The sequence below is a fragment of the Palaemon carinicauda genome, chromosome 3, assembly GCF_036898095.1.
Source record: "Palaemon carinicauda isolate YSFRI2023 chromosome 3, ASM3689809v2, whole genome shotgun sequence".
Lineage (NCBI taxonomy): Eukaryota > Metazoa > Arthropoda > Malacostraca > Decapoda > Palaemonidae > Palaemon > Palaemon carinicauda.
This window is the reverse complement of record NC_090727.1, coordinates 49,593,813-49,614,647: the sequence shown is the minus strand read 5'-3', so window position 1 is coordinate 49,614,647 and position 20,835 is coordinate 49,593,813. Positions and strand designations below refer to the sequence as shown.

At 37.1% G+C, this 20,835-nt stretch overlaps 1 protein-coding gene and 1 long non-coding RNA gene across 2 annotated transcripts in view; both read left to right on the top strand.

Moving 5' to 3' along the window:
- LOC137638287 (uncharacterized) overlaps nucleotides 1-20,835 on the top strand; it is a 378,186-nt gene that overhangs the window by 121,256 nt on the left and 236,095 nt on the right. The window lies entirely within an intron of this gene.
- LOC137638284 (uncharacterized) lies at nucleotides 5,604-20,829 on the top strand. The gene is made up of 5 exons (XR_011043993.1): nucleotides 5,604-5,870; nucleotides 13,992-14,095; nucleotides 14,899-15,013; nucleotides 17,158-17,943; nucleotides 18,026-20,829. It is a non-coding gene; the product is annotated as an uncharacterized lncRNA (long non-coding RNA).

Below are 20,835 nucleotides of genomic sequence, written 5' to 3'. Positions count from 1 at the left end.
AGGCTTGGAAAGTGGTGACAGATGTTAAAGAGGAGAAACGGGGTATTGTGTTGGCTTTGAGTTTGCCTGAGAATGATGATTTTAATTTGAGGGAGAAAGTTTTTGAAAATCTAAGCTTGGATATGCTAAAGGGTGTTGATGGTGTTAGGGATTTGATTACATTTCTAGATGAACAATTTGGGAAGGATTAATTGGAGGATAATTTGCAAAAGTTTGAAGATTACGAGAACTATTGCAGAGGTTCTAGTGAGGATATTGGTCAATTTATTACTAATTTTGATCTCAAGTACAATAGAAATAAAACTGACACTCTTAAATTACCATCTGAAATTCTTGCATTCAAATTGCTGAGGAATGCAAGGTTGAATAAAGCAGAGAAATTTCTAGTCATCTCTCGTATGAATTATCAAGAGAAAAGCACACTATGTAAGCAAGCCAAGAGATCTCTAAAAAAAATTCATAGGAGAGAGAATATGTGGGGGGAACAGGCTCAGCCAGGATTCAGAGGTTATTAAGTTAGAACCGACCTATATAGCTTCTGAACAGGAATTTTAGGTCATGGTATGGTGACTCAAAGACGGGGCATGGCAGGGGTGGAGGTAGATGTTCTGGTTTTGGCAAGACTGCCCAGATAGCTGGGAAAGATTAAACTGTAATGAGTATGGAGTCAGTGCTAGTGCTGATGAGAGTATAGTGTTATTCACGGGATTTGATAAGTCCGAAATCGCAAGATTTGGGAATGAGGCGGGTAGCTGTGCTGTTTTAGACAGTGCATGTTCAAGTACCGTTTGTGGGAAAACATGGCTTCAGGGTTATTTGAGTACATTGAGTGAGGATGATAGGTTGTTAGTCGAAAACACAGATAGTAATAGGGTGGTCAAATTTTGGTGGGGTGGGTACTCAGTTGAAGTCTCTTGGGGTCTGTAGTCTACCGGCTTCCTTAGTTGGGAATAAGGTAACAATTAAAACTGACATAGTTGGTTCTGACATTCCTTTGTTGCTATCAAGGCAGGCTATGAAAACTGCCAAGGTAAAGATGGATATCAAAAATGACTCTGTGGAGATTTTAGGCAAACCAATAGTTTTGAATATCACTTCTTGTGGACATTATTGTATTCCTCTTGATAATGATGTCAATGTTGAGTATGTTAAATCGGTAAAACTTGATGAGCTTTCGTATTCTGAAAGATTTAAGACCCTATTAAAGTTGCATAGACAGTTTGCTCACCCAAGGTAGAGCAAGCTGGAAGCTTTGTTGAGTGATGCTGGGATTTGGCGGGAAAAGTATGCCCATGATTTGGAGAGAATTGAGAATAACTGTGTCTTGTGTAAGCAATTTAAGAGAACTCCACCTAGACCAGTGGTTGGTTTGCCCATGGCAAAAAAATTTAATCAGGTTGTTGCTATGGATTTGTAACATTGGCAGGAGGGAAAGTGGATTCTTTAACTTATAGATATGTGGTCTGGATACACACAGTCGGCTTTCATAGATAGGAAGAAAACCACTAATGTGATTGATCAGATAATGAAACTTTGGGTGGGAACTTTTAGGGTTATGGAGGGGGTATTGCATGATAATGGTGGGGAATTCAGTTCAGATGAGAAGAGGGATGTGGCTTCAGTTTTAGATGTAAGGACTAACACAACAGCTGCTGAAAGTCCGTTTCAGAATGGGTTGTGTGAGCGAATACAAGCAGGCACTGACATGATGCTTGTTAAATTAAAAGTTCAATATCCTCCAACTCCTATGGATGTGTTGTTGAAGTGGTCGAATATGGTAAGAAATTCCTTCCAGATGTGGAATGGCTTTAGCAGCCACCAGTTGGTATTGGGGGAAAACCCTAACCTTCCAAACATCATGACCTGATAAGGTTCCTGCACTGGAGAGCAAGACCACCAGTGAGGTTTTTGCTAGGCATCCTAGTGCTCTACATTCATCTTTTGCTAGGCATCTTAGTGCTCTACATTCATCTAGGCAGGCCTTCATACAGACAAAAGCCGAGGAGAGAGTGAGGAGGGTTCTGGGAAGTAAGGTTAGGGTGGCAGAGCAAGTTTTCCAGCCTGGTGATTGTGTGTTTTATAAACGGGAGAGTCATGATTGTTGGCTTCGGCCTGGGAAGGGGATTTATCAGAATTGTAGGTTGATCTTTGTAAGGCATGGTGGTGCAATTGTTAGAGTATCACCAAATAGACTTATTAAGCAGGGGATTGGAGTTCGGTGGGGAATTTAAATCTGATGGTGCTGGGAATGTAATAAAGCTGGGGGGGTTAGATGGTGATGTGGAGTGGGACTTGACATCATTTGCTCAGTCAGATTTGAGGGAAGCCGATACTACTGGTAATGGGGTTGAAAGCAGCGAGGTGCAGTCAGAGGTGCCAGTTGGAGCAGAAAATGAAAGTGAGAATCACTCAGTTCCTAAAATTAGACTTCGAATACAAGAGATTGATTGTTGGAAAATATATGCTACAACTTACTAAAGCCGAACAGAACACGTCGGAGTGTCAGGAAGCAAAACAAGCGGAGCTGAAAAGACTGTGACTCTGGCACTTATGAGGAGGTACCTTTTTGGGGTCAGAAGTGTATTTCAACCAGGTGGGCTCTGACTGGGAAAGATTCTGGGATAAAAGCAGTTTTGGTGGCGAGGGGTTTTGAGGAAGAAAGTACTTTTCAGAGTGATTCCCCAAGAGTGGGTAAGAGTGCTATCAGATTGTTTTTGACTGTGGTAGCTAGTTTGGGGTGGGAAATAAGAACTACGGATATTAAATACGTTTTTCTTCAGGGAAGAGACCTTGAGAGGGATGTATACATTCATCCTACTTGTGAGGTAAGAGTGGAGGGTGAGGTGTGGAAACTAAAAAAGTGCCTCTATGGTTTGGGAGATGTTTCCAGACAATTTTATTTGAGTGTTAGGGAGGAGATGCAAAGATTAGGATGTCAACAGCGTGTTATTGAGCCAAGTTTATTTTACAAATTGTCTGGGAAGGGAAAACTTGAGGGCATTTTGGTTACTCACATAGATGACTTTTTGCATGCAGGTACGAGTGTTTTTAGGGAGGAAGTTATGGAGCCATTGAGAGAGAGGTTTCTTGCTGGTAGGGTGGAGGGAGGTAACTTTTCTAATGTCGGTTTTAGAACAGTGCAAAGTAAACAGGGGTTTTTGCTTGATCAAAGTAGTTATGTAGATAGTGTGGAGGTGAAGCAATTAGATCAAGAAAGGCTTTCGCAAAGGGGTTCGCAACTTTCAGCACTTGAGAAGACAAGTTATCAGTCTATTGTAGGTGCAATCAATTAGATTGTGTTGCGTTCAAGACCTGATATGGCTTTTGATAAGGTGGAGCTTTCAACTAGAGTAAATCATGCAACCTTGGAGGATTTAGTTAAGGCTAGAAAGGTTTTGAGAAGGTTTATGAATCTTATATTCTGTTCCCATGCATAAATAATCCTTGGTTTTTGCATGTTTTTACTGATGCATCATTAGCTAATTTACCTGATGGGGTTAGTAGTTCTTTGGGTATTGTTAATTTTATTACTGATGGGAATAGATCAAGTCCTGTTACCAAGCATGCAAATAAGATAAAAAGGGTAGTTAAATCGACCTTGGCAGCTGAGACTTTAGCATTTTTGGAAGGATTGGAGGAGGCACTTTATCTTAGATCAATGTTGATAAAAATTGACACCAGTGTCGTAGTTCCTGTTGTCGGTTATGTGGATAATAAGAGTTTGGTGGAGGCTATTTATTCTACCAAACTGGTAAGTGGTAGAAGATTGAGAATTGATCTTGGGGCAACAAAGATGTTAAAAAATGACGTAAAATAAGTCAACTGGTTACCATGATCATCCTGGCTTGCTAATTGCCGGACAAAAAGGGGGGTATCAGGTGAACAGTTGCTTACTGTATTTCGTACTGGTCGCTTTAGGAATATTAAGATCTAAATGTTGTTGCTTGGTTGAGCGTTGTCTTATTGGTGTGTTCACTCACATATTTTACGATTGATGGATCTTTATTTTAGATGTCTTGTGTGGAGAAGAAGGTCTTGGTTTTAAACGTTGCTGATTTTCAGTCTTGAAATTTTATGGAATTGTAGCTAAAGGTTTTGGTTTTAGATATTGCAGGTTTTGAGTGACGTTTTTAATGTGGCATTGTATGTTTTATTGGAAGAAAAGAAAAGGGAGAGGGGAATTCTTGTGGGTTGTTTGTTCGATGGTTTGAAGTGTCGGTCGTATGAAGGGGGGCGGGGGGTGGTGGAGAGGTAAGGCCGGAGGTTGGAGAGCAGGTGGTCTTTCTTTCTGACGTCTGACTTTGATGGCTGCTTTTCCGGTCCCATACAGCAGGAGAACCCTACTCTCTACAGGACCTCCCCTGTCATTTTACCTTATTCGCTTAGAGTATTGATCTTTTCAGATAGTGTATTGTTCATTTACCGTTAAATCGTCATTGTTGTATGACTTTTGAAATAAGAAAGTCTTCAGTTTCCTCTTGAAAGCCTTAATGTTTTCAATCATTTGAAAGTTTCGTGGGAGCTTATTATATAGTCTCGGGGCCGCATATTTAAAGGCTCTAGAGCCTAAAATAGACATATATCTAGGTTCCAACAGTTTGAAGCCATCTGTAATTATTCTTTAGCGTGGATCAAGGTGTCATTGTGGGAGCGCTCCCAGGACAGGTCAACCAGCAACGTACTGTGAGTATACCCTCAATCAGAAGGGTGATTACATAACATCTCCCTTCATTTAATAGGTATGTATTTGTAAACATAGTTAAACAAACATAGGCTAATACCGGTTTATATGGAATCTATAGCCAAACTATGAATCCTAGATCTTAAAATACTTTTATTATTCTCAAGTAAATCTTACTCATTCTATATCACACAATTATATAAGTTATGGAAGATAATATTCTTAAAGGCATTAACGTATGACATTTGTCAAGATGACGTTATATATACATAAAAATAATATTCGTGGTCGTTGAATATATTATAGTTACCCTTAAATTAGGTTTTCTCTAAATCAAAACTTTTATCGTTTCTTTTTTAAAACCACTAATCTAGGGGTAACTTACTTATAAATTTCACTCGTATACTGCATATCACTTAAACATCAAATTAAATTCATACGAATATCTTCTGAACTCCTATTATAATTCAGTTAATCTATTGGAAAAATATTTGAATATATCTTAAGCAAATTACTATAATTTTAGCTGATGAAAAGGCTATAGAATGCAGACAATGGTGTGGAGGTCCCTGATTGGTTGAAACACTTCCTTAACTAGGGGGACAACTTTTGGGAATTTGTCCCCAAATTTGGGAATTTTTAAAAGGTTTTGGGGGGCATTGAGAGTGGGAGTTCCCGTACGTCTGGTAAATGTAAAACATTATCTAAATACTCATGAATAATTATCCAGTCTTCAATGAGACATAATGAAAGTGAATGACTTTTAATTATGTTTTATTGTTTTCCTATGGTATACCATTCATTGCAATTAGAACTTTATTAATATATCTTTCAGAGCACAAACTGAAATCAGAGCATAAATTAATCACTAATAAAACAAAATATACTGTATGTTGCTTCACAATTGGAGCAATTAGAAATAAAAACAGAATAGATTATAATTACAGAAGACACAGGAGTACATAGTACAGTATCTAGTAGGCTGTAAATTTAATTGTGTTGAAAAATGCCTAGCAAAATTACTTCTGGTCAGGGGAACTTTTAGAGACTGTCTAGGGATGTTCCTGACTGTGTAGACAGTAGAAGAAGATTCCTTTCTCAGACAAAGAGAGAGAGAGGAAGAAGGAACCAAGTCTCCTGACTCTCGTCTTTTAACTTGTGATCCTGCAAACAGTGAAGGCTTCATTAGGTAAGGAGGGACACATTTTACAAGGTTTCATTGATTTTATTATGTTCTCGCAGTATCTTTAATTACTCAAAATACTGGAGATTCGAATATCTTATAGGTGCTGTAGGTTTCCTTGTGTTAAACCATCGAATTTCTTTAAGGGTCTTTCATTGGTGAAGAAACTTTATAAAAAGCATTTCTCAAAAAATGTTATTTTTAGCGTGTGTTGGTAATTCCATTAATCAGTGAGTGGTTATTAAATGAGATTGTTTCTAGATGTGGCTTTAACTTAACAATTAATGAGATAGTGTATAACAGTAGTCGCTGTGTGGTTTTAGTTCCAGTTGAGGATTCTGTAATCACCTATAATTGAAGTTGTTACTATAAGAATGAATTAAGATAATACTAATGCCTGTAGCCTTAGGCCTAGATTTTATAATTCAAATCAACTGTCGATAATTTTTATGGATTTTTTGTTCCCGTGGTTAAATAGAGGGTCGTATCATTTTAATATTTGCGCAATGTTTTATCAAAAAACGACAGAACTTTTTAATCACATACTTTGATTTAATCTGATAAGAAATTTGATAAGAGATTATTTTTCGCATTTTAAAAGGTGTGAATATGATGGTGTAAACTATAGTGAAAACTGTGATTTGTGGAATTATTTGCATTGCAAAAGTGTAATTAAGAAACGAGGGTTTCAGGTGATGTGTGATGGAAAGTTGTTCGTTGGTTGACCAAAAATATAATTCAGTGAGCAACTCAACATTCTCACAGAATCATTATTTTATTGATACACAAAATTAATTCTTTGTTATAAATATACATATATCATTCTTTTGAATACAAATTCATACAATCCTTGACACAAATATATACAATCATTTTGCTTTTAAGAAACAACCATTGTCTCACTTTACGTTAGTTTGATAACTCAAAGTATCGACCACACCCACCAATTAAGCTCTCTCTCTCTCTCTCTCTCTCTCTCTCTCTCTCTCTCTCTCTCTCTCTCTCTCTCTCTCTCTCTCTCAGCTGCTTTGTAATAATATAAGCATGCCCCAATTTACTGTTTTATTTCGGTTATTTAACAAATATTTTGTTAGTAAACTTTGAAGTTTCATGAGTGGGTCTCCCACATAAGTATTGCTTACGTCAGAACTGTTTAATTTCAGTGTCCCTGCAACATTGATAATAATAACTTAAAGCATATTCTTAGTTGAGAGTGAGAATAACATTGATATCCTATGTCAGCAACTGGGAGTTCCATAGTCGGTAAAACTACAAAAACATTTTGTTCAGTCTTTCGAAAAAGCTATCTTCGCGTAGAGGTAAATTTGAAGACATCCTTCGGTTTTGATAAGCTCTCTCTCTCTCTCTCTCTCTCTCTCTCTCTCTCTCTCTCTCTCTCTCTCTCTCTCTCTCTCTCTCTCTCTAAATACAGGAAAGCCGTGAGCATCAAATCCATTAAGATATTAAATATTCGGAAGTGTATCCCAAGATATGTTATTTGTAAGTTTAGATTTAAGTCATCTCAGCACATGCACTTAGGCAGAAGTAAGTGGTTGGTAGAATAAGAGGCTTAATTTTGATCTTTAAGGGACTCTATACCACCAATGCATTGAAATTCAGTTTAAATTAAGGTAGGAAATTACCGTGATAAAAGCTCAAGTAGGAACACGGCTTTTTATTTAGATCTTTAGAAAAATATTCTTGGGAAACCCTTTATAAAAACTATTTTTATATGCAAATCTCGTTTTTTTTTCTCATTCCATTAATGTCTGTATAATGACCTAATTATCTCATTAGTATTGACTAAACTCTTACCATAAGTGTGTGTGTAGGGGGGAGGTTTGTCCTGGACAGTTTTTTCGACCAACCAGACAGAACTGGTTTTCTGCATATTTGTTCTTCGTCTAAAAGGTTGGACCTACTCGTTGTCAGTGAACTTTCAAAAAAGTCCGTTTATAATCTGAAAATGGGAAGCCTTATTCAGTCATTAATACCAACAGTCTTCATTTAGTATTATGACAAACGGTTGTATTTATTTTGCATGAATTAAATTTGTTACTAAGTGATGATTACCTTCAGGGGGAAATTACTGGCGATATTTTGATGAAAAAAAAACCTTAAGTGTTTCTCATACATTTGGTTCCATTAAGGAACTTTACTTAAAGGGCTGTTTTTTTTTTCTTTCTTTTTATGGCCCTGTCACATTCAGAGGACACCTACGCCCTGCAGAGATTAAAAGGTCAGTTTATCGTGTACAATCTAAGGTATTTTGCATATCACACAGTTCGTGTTTATTGTCAAATGCTTTCGTTTTCAAGCTGAGGTACTATTTAGGTTTAGTATTTATCCTCGCTTTATTTGCAATGACATATTTATGATTAGTTTTCATGTTGGTTCTGGCAGAATATTAATAAGTTAAGACGAATTTCTTGTGTAATTCTGATATTTGAGAAAATATTCTTATGAAAGCATTTATTGATATGCCTTATGTATTGAACCGTCATCAATATTTTCCTATCATTCACTAGTGGGCAGGCGTAATCAAAGCATTAGTTAGTAACAAAACTCTTACTGTAACTGGGGTGTCCCTAGTCTGTTTTTCGACCAGTCAGGCAAAAGTGGTTTTCAACGCAGGCCTATTTGCTCTTCGTTAAGAAGACGGGACTACTCATTGTCAGCTATTTTTTTTTTAGATCAGTTTGTAATCTGAAAATAGGAAGTCTTATTTATTTTAACAGGTAATAAGTTATTTTTGTTTTGAATGCATTAAGTTTTGAATTGATAAACGATGAATAGTTTCATGTAGAAATTTCCGAAGGCAATATCATTTTGATGAAATAAAGCTGGTTATTAGTGATCCACAAAATTGTATAAAGCATCAATACTGTCTTTGATACTTCGTGGACGAAGCAACTTGAATCGAAGCCTTGACAATAAACTCTCTATTGATTTTTGCCTTTTCATAGCTTAAGGGCAATTTATCCTCAAATACATCAGGACAATAAAATTAGCTGTATCCTCGGTCAGGTGAGTTAAATTGTCTTAACGTTGTGTGCAGGTTACGTAACATAAGGTTTTGATGAGAACCAGAGTTCTATGAGCCTGGTGTGGACCATATTATCAATTATTAGCATCTTTGTGACCTTATATTAATCATGTTTTGTCTAATAGGGCTCTAATAAACATGACTTCTAGCGCTTTTATGTTGACTGTTTTGCAGTTGCTTTGCTTGTGAACGTGGCCCTTCAGTGTAAAGTAGTGATAGGCTTGGAATCTCTCTCTCTCTCTCTCTCTCTCTCTCTCTCTCTCTCTCTCTCTCTCTCTCTCTCTCTCTCAAGTTCAAGAATAAGTTAGACAAGATCATACAAAACCCTCTAAATGCTTAAACTAAATCGCCCTACCAAAGAGCAAATGGAGTCTCCAGGGATCGACTAAAAAGTCTTTTGAGACATCAGAAATCCTTGTAACTCCTTGAAACTCTGGCTCGTGCATTCTGTTACCTTTCAACACACTGAAGTGACCTCATCATGACTACTTATCTCAAAATTACTCTTTTCTAAGAATTTGCTATGGTGACCCCCTTTATATATTCTACTAATAATCCTAACAGTCATGTGGATTTAAATCCATCTTGCAGTCGATATCCTTCAGTCCTACTGGTGGCTTATTTCCTTGATTTCAAATGGTCCAAAATATCCCATTTAGTTTTCTATACAGTTTTCGGCTATATTGGTTAATTAATTTGGTAGTTAAGATCCAATTTGTCTAAAGCTGTTGATCCTAAGAGAGAGAGAGAGAGAGAGAGAGAGAGAGAGAGAGAGAGAGAGAGAGAGCCTTGTTGCCTCTCTCCACAATAATTCCTTCATGCAAGTAAACGTTAACCGCCCCCCCCCCTCTCTCTCTCTCTCTCTCTCTCTCTCTCTCTCTCTCTCTCTCTCTCTCTCAAAGAAAATATTTGTTAAATCACCGGAAGCTTATTGAGTCTGTAAACCTATTTGAATAAACGATTTTTTTTTTCCTAAAACACTATAGCCGATCAAATTCATTTGAATGAAATAATTATATTAGTTAATTTTTCATAATGCAGTCGACAAACAACTGTAATCACCTCATTAGTTTTGGCATAACTCTTTTTGTAAGTACTATAAGTTTTTCGTCTGTGTTTCGGTCTGCCAAGCAAATGTCGTTACCTGCAGTTTTGCTCAAGGTCGGAAGTCGGAGAAACACGTCTGTGTTACCTAAATGTGAAGATAATTGTTAACTTACTTTTTTGTTTTGTTTTGAATGTCCAAAAAGACGATAAATACTTTCATGTGTAAATTACTTTCGTCATTGATTTGTGAAGCAAAACTGGTTATAAGTAATAAATGTTTCTTCAGTAAACAAAATCTTGGTTGATGATGATCTGCGAACTACGAATTTGTGTCCATGATTCAGACTAGGACCCATTTCTAAGTGTCCTTCCTGATTTAAACGGTTTGTTCTTCTGGTTTGGCACTTGTATGTTCATTTTCACCATACAGTGGAGAATTTTTTTTTTAGTCCCTTGAGAGTTGAATTGTGTACCATCTCATAGGGGGAATTGCGAGTGAAATATTGTCGAATTTATTCATGTAACTAATTGAGAAAAAAAGTTTAAGTTTTTATGTATGTATGTATGTATGTACAGTATGCATGTATGTATGTATGTGCAGTACCAACTCCTATCACGTTTTAATGCATATTGCGTGCTTAGCTATTTGTTGATTATCATAAAAAGTTCCATCATATTTGCAACCAGGTATGAGCCGCTGTAACCTCATAGGGGGGAGGGGTGCTGAGGGTGGCTTCTTGTGGGGGCGGGGGCGGGTACTGGGGAGTGGTCAGTATTTGTGAAAGGGAAATATTTTTGGAAGAGATAAATTATGAATAAAATAATTTACATACATTATATAAATTAACAGTCGTGAATTTTTTTTTATTGTTACCCCAAATTTAGCGTCTGTGTTCTTAATAGGCCCCACGTTTATTGAATTGTGCTACGACCTTTTTATTTATTTATTTACTAAGTGTATTAGCTCGAAGCAAATATACATAGTTTGCTTAACTATATTGATATATTAGGTTACTTATTTTACTTTAAGGGCTGTTTTCATGGTCCTATCAATACAGAGGAACACTTGAGCCCTGCAGGACCTACAAGATCTGTTTGTCATATACATTAATTAGGTATTTATCGTATCATACATCGTATTTAGTGTTTATTTTCAAATCCACATATTATTGAAACATTCGGGGAAACGAAAAAGTCTTCAGTTTCTTTTTGAAAGTCTTAATATCTTCAGTCTTTCGAATGTCTAGTTGGAGCTTATTGTATAGTCATGGGACCGCTTATTTGAAAGCTGTAGAATCTACAGTAAAAGTTGAAAGGTTTAAATGCCGATCATGAATGGTAGAGGCTAGGGACAGTGGCATTGCCCTATCGAGCAGGACAATGCCCTAGAGACTAACCATATGTACATATGATCAGCGCCCAAACCCCCTCTCCACCCAAGCTAGGACCAAGGAGGGCCAGGCAATGGGCGTTGATGACTCACCAGATAGACCTTTAGGCTTCCCCAAACCCCCTATCCTTAGCTCACAAAGATGGTGAGGCTGCAGCAACCAAACGAAATTGACATGTATCTTGGTTCCATTAACTCGAAACTACTGCACTGTATTTGTTCAGTGGCTACTTTCCTTTTGGTAAGGGTAGAAGAGACTCTTTAGCTTTGGTAAGCAGCTCTTCTAGGAGAAGGACACTCCAAAATCAAACCATTGTTCTCTAGTCTTGGATAGTGCCATAGCCTCTGTACCATGGTCTTCCACTGTCTTGGGTTAGAGTTCTCTTGCTTGAGGGTACACTCGGGCACACTATCAATCTGATTTCTCTTCCTCTTGTTTTGTTAAAGTTTTTATAATTTATATAGGAAATATTTATTTTAATGTTGTTACTCTTCTTAAAATATTTTATTTTCCTTCTTTCCTTTCCTCACTGGGCTATTTTCCCTGTTGGGGCCCCTGGGCTTATAGCATTCTGCTTTTCCAACTAGGGTTGTATCTTAGCAAGTAATAATAATAATAATAATATCTGTAACTATTCTCGTGCCAGCACAATTTGTTGGCTGCACAATATGTGGCAATTCCCTTAGATATTTTGGATGTCCGGTTCTGATAACTTAATGAGTCATTGCACAGACTCTATTCCAGCTTTGATAGGCAGCCAATGTTATTCACTAAGTATAGGAGCGATCTTTTCTCGAAGTGGGACACCATTTTATCAATCATGCTGCTATGTTAATTATGTTTTGTAATATCTAAAGTTGTCATTTGAGATCAAAACAGAGCGAGTTTCAATAGTCAATTCCTGAATTAACATAGGCCTTATCATAGTCTGCTTGCCTTACTTCTGGAGTGAGGTCATTATGACGTCATTATGACGTCATTATAACATAACACAGAAAATGACGAGTGGACTTGTCCAGTGTAGTTCAATACCAGGGAAGCCGGACAATCGTTTAGCGTTGGCCAAAGTTATTTCGGTTTGGTTTTGGAAAGAGGCAGATTCGACCGGCGTTGTCCTCATTAGCCGAACTTACAACTAAAGGTAAAGTTTATTTGATTTTGAGATCCCTGAAGGTCCCTCACCCCAAATTTTCTCACCCAAAGATCTGTCACCCTGAACGAGGATCTTTAGGTGATAGTATACCATCACCATCAATATATTGCCAACAATAATTATACCCCAACCTCATTCTCATAACAAAAGTATCAACTTTAGAAAGGACTTTGCCGTATGTAACATTAGTATTTTCAGTAACAATCAAATAATGCCTCATACTGACGCTGCCCTCTTCCAAGATCTTTAAAGCCTTTTCTGTTCCCCAAACCTCTCGTTTTATTCTCATTCCTATAGGTTTACTTAGACGTCTTGTTTTTGTTCCCCCAATTCGTTCACTCCAGGGATACATGTTATGAAGTATGAACCCAATTCTGCAGTCACAATCTCTAATAAAAGGACTACACAATAGGGATAGAATTACCCCTGCACAAATTAAATTACACTGGCTGCCGGTAAAGGCGAGAATCGAATACAAACTACTCTTACTAACCTATAAGATACTGAACCAAAATATCTAAAAGAATGCCTGAAAAAACTAGAACTAGAAACAAATGTTACCATAAGACACATGAGTGACAAAGAGACTATCTGAACCAAGAACAAATGGTAAATTTGGTGAAAGGGCTTTTAGCTACTGTGCGCCTAGACATTATGATAAACCGACGACTGAAATGAAGGACTTAAAGGGAGCTATTGAATTTAAGAAGAAACTAAAGACATTACTTTTCACAAGATCATATGATTTGGAAGATACTACAATCAAAGAATTTTATAAGTTACAATGAAAATGTTTCGTTAGATGATTGATATGGACCCACCCGAGAAGTAGTTCACTCGACTTCAGTGGAGGGTTGGATTTAAACCCAAAACAAGTAAACAAGTAAAGAACTATAACTATGACTATAACTATTATACAGTAGTGCAACAATCTTTGTGATTTCTGAAATTTTACTGAAATTTTAACTAGTAAAGTAAGGCAAAACCTCTTCAGCCGGTATGTTCCTGCGTACTAGTACCCCCTCATTTGTGGCCAATAGTTTGTGTGGTGTTTTTTGACAATTTGATTAATACAACCAATGAATTATGACTTGTTCACAATCAACAAATTAACCTTTTGTATTTGTTCGGGCTATCGTGGATATCTTGTACTGAAAGTAGGGCAAAACCTCTTCAGGCGGTATGTTCCTGCGTTCTAGTACCACCTCATTTGTAGCCAATAGTTTGTGTGGTGTTTTTTGACAATTTGATTAATACAACCAATGAATTATGACTTGTTCACAATCAGCAAATTAACCTTTTGTATTTGTTCGGGCTATCGTGGATATCTTGTAAATAGTTTTTTTTATGCATCTTTGTAAACTCAGCTGTTGACATTGGATAGTCTTGAGTTTGGAAAGTCCTTAACTATTTTGGGGAAACTTTAGCCAAGAAAAAAAAATAGGCAAAAGTAAAAATGTTGCTAATATGTCCTTTTCAATTCTTTCCAGATTTGTACTCCAGTGACACTGAGGACTGGAAGAGGACACAAAGGCTGTCATGCAACAAGTTGAGAAATTGCAAGATCTTGAGTCTTTTGTCTTGTGCGAGCCAAGTTAAGTATGACGTTATCAAAGATGAACTGATGGTGTAAACATCGCTTGAATAGTGAAATTTTCTTTAGGTTCTATGCATTTTAGAAGACAGGTTTGATTTGGGGCATTTAGTGCTGGTATGAAGTTCCTCAATCACATACAGAACAATATTAGATTATGTTGCGTGAATAGCAGATATGTAAGATCTTTGTGTTTTTAGAAATTTGTTTTTCTTTCAGTGAAAATTTTTGTTCTTAATTTGAAACTGGAGTGATAGGCCTCATAGGATTCACTTAAGCTGTGTTGATCAAACTATCATGAATTTATTTTAATTCATGTCTTTTGATTAATTCCCGTAGTTGCCAATGCATTTTTTTAAAAAGAAGTATTTAAATGCAATTATAGTTTAATTCGAGATTTCCATTTAGACATTAAATAATAGTCACCTACTTTTTTTGCACAACAAAACTTTCAAGTTTACTTTTTTTTTGGCAAAATTATTTTAGGAGAAATTAGTTAAGTACAATGAGTCTTTTTATAGTTTATATATGACATATCTGTTTTGACGTTGTTACCTTTTTTTAGAATGATTTATTGTTAATTTTTCATCATTTATTTATTTACTTCCTTAACTCACTGGGCTATTTTTCCCTATTGGAGCCCCTGGGCTTATAGCATCTTGCTTTTCCAACTAGGGTTGTAGCTTGGCTAGTAATAATAATAATAATAATAATAATAATAATAATAATAATAATAATGATAAGCAAAAGCAAAAAAATCAGTTGAAATGTCCTTTTCAATTCTTTCTACATTTGTGTTCCAGTTTGCTTGGTATGGATAATTGGTATTCATATGAGCCTGAAGTCCAAAGGACGTGCAGACGCTGTTGTTCCCCAAGTTGAGAAACTGCCTCCCGTCTTCTGCATGAACCTAGTTAAGTATGACATCTTCAATTATCTTACTTGTTTACTTGTTTTGGGTTTAAATCCAACCCTCCACTGAAGTCGAGTGAACTACTTCTCGGGCGGGTCCATATTAATCATCTAACGAAACATTTTCATTATAACTTATACCATTCTTTGATTGTAGCATCCTCCAAATCATATGATCTTGTGAAGAGTAATGTCTTTTGTTTCTTCTTAAATTCAGTTGCTCCCTATAGGTCCTTCATTTCAGTTGGCAGTTTATCATAATGTCTGATACTGTAAACTCCGGTTGGATGGTAAAATTATTTTGAAAATTGTTTGCTTTTTAGAAACTAGGTTAGATTTTTTGCCATTTAGTACTGGGGTGAAGTTACAAGAGTACAGAGATGGAATGTTAGACTATAGCAGTGGCTCCCAACCAGGGGGAAATTTTCCCCTGGGGGGAAATTTGAAGCTTCCAGGGGGGAAATAATCACATTACCCACTAACTAAACATGCGGAAAATGTCATAGTACGTGCGGCAATTTTTTTGTTAACCATTCAATTGTGATATGATCATATCAGTTCTCAAAGACATAATATTCAAGAGGAGAATTGGAGTGTCATGCCCATTTCTGAGGCAGGCGAGTGGGCATGAGGGCTGGGCGGGGCATGAAGGGGGAAATCTGGATGGTTGAACTAGGTGCAGGGGGGGGGGGGAAATGACAGAAAAAAGGTTGGGAACCACTGGACAATAGACTGAGTAAATATATGATATTGAAGATTTTAGTATTTCTGGATATTGGTTTTCCCATTGTATGAGAATATTTTTTTTTTAGGATATGGAGTCTTTAGATTAAAATTTAAGTGATAGGATTCACTCAAACTGTATACGAACAAACATTCATACATCGTTTTTTTTCTGAATGATTTTTCTTTTTTCGTAAATCCCGTTAGTTAGAAAGCTAAGATTAAATCTATGTTTCCTTTTTTTTTATTATTACTAAAATAAATGGTTTTAAACTCAAATAGCCTAAGTTTAGAGTTTAGTTCTATACCTCTGTTTAGGTGTGAAATAAGTCGGCTACTTTTAGATTAACATTTTAGATAAAAAAAAATCAAATCAACTTTAACTTTTTTTTTTTTGTGGGGGGGGGGGGGGGGTCAAAAGTGTTCAGGTTAGTGTATGTGTGAAGCTGTAAATCAGTTAAATTGAATTCTTATTGTAAGTGAGTAGTGATATCAGTGCGCCATGTGTGGTGCACTGTAGATGCTAATTCAACTTAGTTTAAATTTTTTTAGCAAAGTATTTTCTCCTCATATTTTTGAGAATTTACTGTTAAAAACTTGACATAGGAACTCTAGCACATCTTTTTATTAGTTCTTAAGATATCCTAGATTTTTTTTTTTTTTTGTCCTGTAATATTCTAATTTCTTCAGTAAAATATCAAAATATATAGAATATCATAGTTTTTGTTGCTTAAGTCATCCTAATCAATTTGGAGCTTAGTATCTTGCTTTTGGGTGCTTAAAATATCCCTCTTTTGGGGGCCTAAAATATCCTACTTTTAGGGTGCTTAAATATCCTACTTTTGGGGGCTTAAAATATCTTACTTTTGGGGGCTTAGAATATCTTACTTTTATGGGCTTAAAATATCTTACTTTTAGGGGCTTAAGATATCCTACTTTTGGGGGCTTAAGATATTCTACTTTTGTGGGCTTAGAATATCTTACTTTTAGGGGCTTAAAATATCTTACTTTTAGGGGCTTAAAATATCCTACTGTTGGGGGCTTAAGATATCCTACTTTTGGGGGCTTAGAATATCTTACTTTTAGGGGCTTAAAATATCCTACTTTTGGGGGCTTAAAATATCCTACTTTTGGGGGCTTAAGATATCCTACTTTTGGGGGCTTAAAATATCATGCTTTTCGAGGCTTAAAATATCCTACTTTTTGGGGCTTAAGATATCCTACTTTTGGGGGCTTAAAATATCCTACTTTTGGGGGCTTAAAATATCCTACTTTTGGGGGCTTAAGATATCCTATTTTTTCGATTGAACAGACTTATCAAACATATATTATTGCTTAAAAATTACCAAAAACAGTACTAAATTTATATTTTATAAATCTTGATTAGTAATTTTCTGTGAGTTCCTGTCAACACTTTCGTCTTTCAGGTTGATGTGGCCTTCTGCTCGGACACTTAGAACCCTTTAACCAAAAGGATGATGAACATTGACTATCCTGGATCAGTTGACACTCCTGGTAAAATTCTTCAGTGGGAGAAGATCAAGTGGAACTTCTAGAACACTTTTTTGGGCATTTGTAGGAATGCCTCTATTTAAATTAGTTTTTTAAGTATCTAGTTCAAGTATTAAGCCTTGGACAATGTGCTAAGTTATATTGTTAGCTTACTAATTTACCTAAATTCTTTCATTTTTAATTTCATGAGTTTAGTTTTTATAATTAAATTCCCATTAGAAATTGCTTTAATGAATAGTTGATGACTTAAATTTCGTTATGAATCAATTTAGGCCTATTTAAATCAAGTGTCAATAGCTAAGATTGCAATCTTGCGTAAACTAACCTGAAGCTTTATAGCGCTAAATTGTATCTCATTCGCATCAACCTGGTGGCATCTGAAAAATCTTATTGTGGAAATCGTAGTTATGAAATTTCAGATAGTCCTGTAGGAGTTACTTCAGGTAGGAGTCACTAAAGGTAGAGGGTAGGCTATTTCATAAACAAGTCATTTCAGGTATGAGTTTTGCAGGTAGAGGGCAGACTATTTTAGGTAGAGGCTGGGATATTTCAAGGAGGAGTTATTTCAGGTAGTACTTCTACGTAGAGGCTGGGATAGTCGGGTAGAGGTCTTTCAGGTGGAGGCTGGGCTGTTTCAGGTAGAGGCTGGGCTGTTTCAGGTAGAGGCAGGGCTGTTTCAGGTAGAGGCTGGGCTGTTTCAGGTAGGGGCTGGACTGCTTCAGGTAGAGGCAGGGCTGTTTCAGGTAGTCTGGGCTATTTCAGGTAGAGGCTGGGCTGTTTCAGGTAGAGGCTGGGCTGTTTCAGGTAGAGTCTGGGCTATTTCAGGTAGAGTCTGGGCTATTTCAGGCAGGAGTTATTTCAGGTAGAGGCTGGGCTGTTTCAGGTAGGGGCTGGGCTGTTTCAGGTAGGGGCTGGGCTGTTTCTGGTAGGGGCTGGGCTGTTTCTGGTAGAGTCTGGGCTATTTCAGGTAGAGGCTGGGCTATTTCAGGTAGAGACTGGGCTATTTCAGTTAGAGACTGGGCTATTTCAGGTAGAGACTGGGTTATTTCAGTTAAATTTTAATCTAGTGATATCTTCAGGATTTATTTATTTAATCCAGGGGGATTGGACATTCAAATTATGAGATCCTAGAAGCAAAATTTTCCTAAGGTTTTTTATTTGTCCATTTTGACTTTAAAGAATTGAGTATTTCTAGTAAGATTTCGAAAACCTTTATTAACACTAAAACAGTTTTTAGTTTGTAATCTATATCCTTTTTAAAGTTTAGGGAAAGGGAACATGTTAGTAAATTAGTTGGGAAATTTTTAAACTAGGGTTTTTGTATCAGGAATGAATAGGTTATATAAGAGTACTAAATTATCCGGTGCCAAAACTTTTAGTTGATGAAAATAAGGTTTTTGTTTTTAAGTGTACATGATTTATCTCTTTTTGTGGTATTTGAATTAGGCTGCTTTAAATGCTTATTTCAAGGTGTGTTCTTGTTTAGCCTTTGAATTTTTCTTTCTGTCCTATAAGCTTAAGGTTCCTTAACACAAAACCCTTTCTAGTTTCAATAGTATACCTTGGATAATTGATCCCCCACATCATGTTTTAAATTTTATAAAGGGTAATAACTAGCAAATTTATTTGGATCAATCTAAAGCTTAAATACCCTATTGGTTCTACATTTTAAAATCTAGAGTAAATATTTTGATGTCTGTAATTTGTATAAAAACTTATTCTTCTTTTATTTCTAAATTTGTAAGATTCAGTTTTTGAACAAATTTCCATCTCTCTCTCTCTCTCTCTCTCTCTCTCTCTCAATATATATAAGTTAGTAACTAGAGTAGTTTACAGTAGATTCTAGGAGTATACTTTAAATGAAATAAAAAGGTATATAATATAGGTAAAAGAAAAGGTTACTGTACATGTTTGTCAGATTTTGATTAGATATTATTAGAGAATCTTAAATTTAAGGTTAGGAAAGATGATTCTAAAACTTTCTGCTTTTGGGAAGGTCGAAAGGCTGATTTGTTGATTGGCATAAATTTAAATGCTAAGGATTAAAGTTGGACTTGAACATCGATGGATAATAACGAATAGTGAATAGTTTTAGGCGATCGTTGGCAGACGAGATGGTTAAGAAAAATCTGATGTGAAAAGGTTAGAAGGGCTTTGGTGTAAAATGGCTAGGAGGGCATTAGTGTGAAAGGGCTAGGAAGGCTTTGGTGTGAAGAGGCTAGGAGGGCTTTAGTGTGGAAGGGCTAGGAAGGCTTTGGTGTGAAGAGGCTAGGAGGGCTTTAGTGTGAAAGGGCTGGGAGGGCTTTAGTGTGAAAGGGATAGGAGGGCATTAGTGTGAAAGGGCTAGGAAGGCTTTGGTGTGAAGAGGCTAGGAGGGCTTTAGTGTGAAAGGGCTAGGAGGGCTTTAGTGTTAAAGGGCTAGGAGGGCATTAGTGTGAAAGGGCTAGGAAGGCTTTGGTGTGAAGAGGCTAGGAGGGCTTTAGTGTGGAAGGGCTAGGAAGGCTTTGGTGTGAAGAGGCTAGGAGGGCTTTAGTGTGAAAGGGCTGGGAGGGCTTTAGTGTGAAAGGGCTAGGAGGGCATTAGTGTGAAGAGGCAAGGAGGGCTTTAGTGTGGAAGGGCTAGGAAGGCTTTAGTGTGAAAGGGATAGGAGGGCATTAGTGTGAAGAGGCTAGGAGGGCTTTAGTGTGGAAGGGCTAGGAAGGCTTTAGTGTGAAAGGGCTGGGAGGGCTTTAGTGTGAAAGGGCTAGGAAGGCTTTGGTGTGAAGAGGCTAGGAGGTCTTTAGTGTGAAAGGGCTAGGAGGGCATTAGTGTGAAAGGGCTATGAAGGCTTTGGTGTGAAGAGGCTAGGAGGGCTTTATTGTGAAAGGCCTGGGAGGGCTTTGGTGTGAAAAGGCTAGGAAGGCTTTGGTGTGAAGTGACTAGAAAGACTTTGGTGTGAAGTGGCTTGGAGAGCTTTGGTGTGAAATGGCTAAGAAGACTTTGGTGTGAAATGACTAGGAGAGCTTTGGTGTGAAGTGGCTAGGAGGTGTTTGGTGTGAAGTGACTAGAAAGACTTTGGTTTGAAATGGCTTGGAGAGCTTTGGTGTGAAGTGGCTAAGAAGACTTTGGTGTGAAATGACTAGGAGAGCTTTGGTGTGAAGTGGTTAGGAGGTGTTTGGTGTGAAGTGACTAGAAAGACTTTGGTTTGAAATGGCTTGGAGAGCTTTGGTGTGAGGTGGCTAAGAAGACTTTGGTGTGAAATGACTAGGAGAGCTTTGGTGTGAAGTGGCTAGGAGGCGTTTGGTGTGAAATAAGCTAGGTCTTTGGTCTGAAAGGGTTAGTTGGGCTTTGGTGCGAAATGGCTAGGGAGGCTTTGGGGTGAAATGGCTAGTAGGGCTGGGAAGTGTGAGGGATGGTATGTGACTGTGTGAAATTGTAGGGCTTTGGCTAGTATTAGTGATCTTCCTCATCTTGTCTTAGGCTACTTGAACATACCTTGAAATTACCTTCGATTTTTTAAAATGATGCAGGGGAGTATTTTGGAAAATCTTACAAATGTTTGAATCCGATTGTTCCCTCTAATACTTAATCAAAGTTTCAGAGCTCCCATTCCC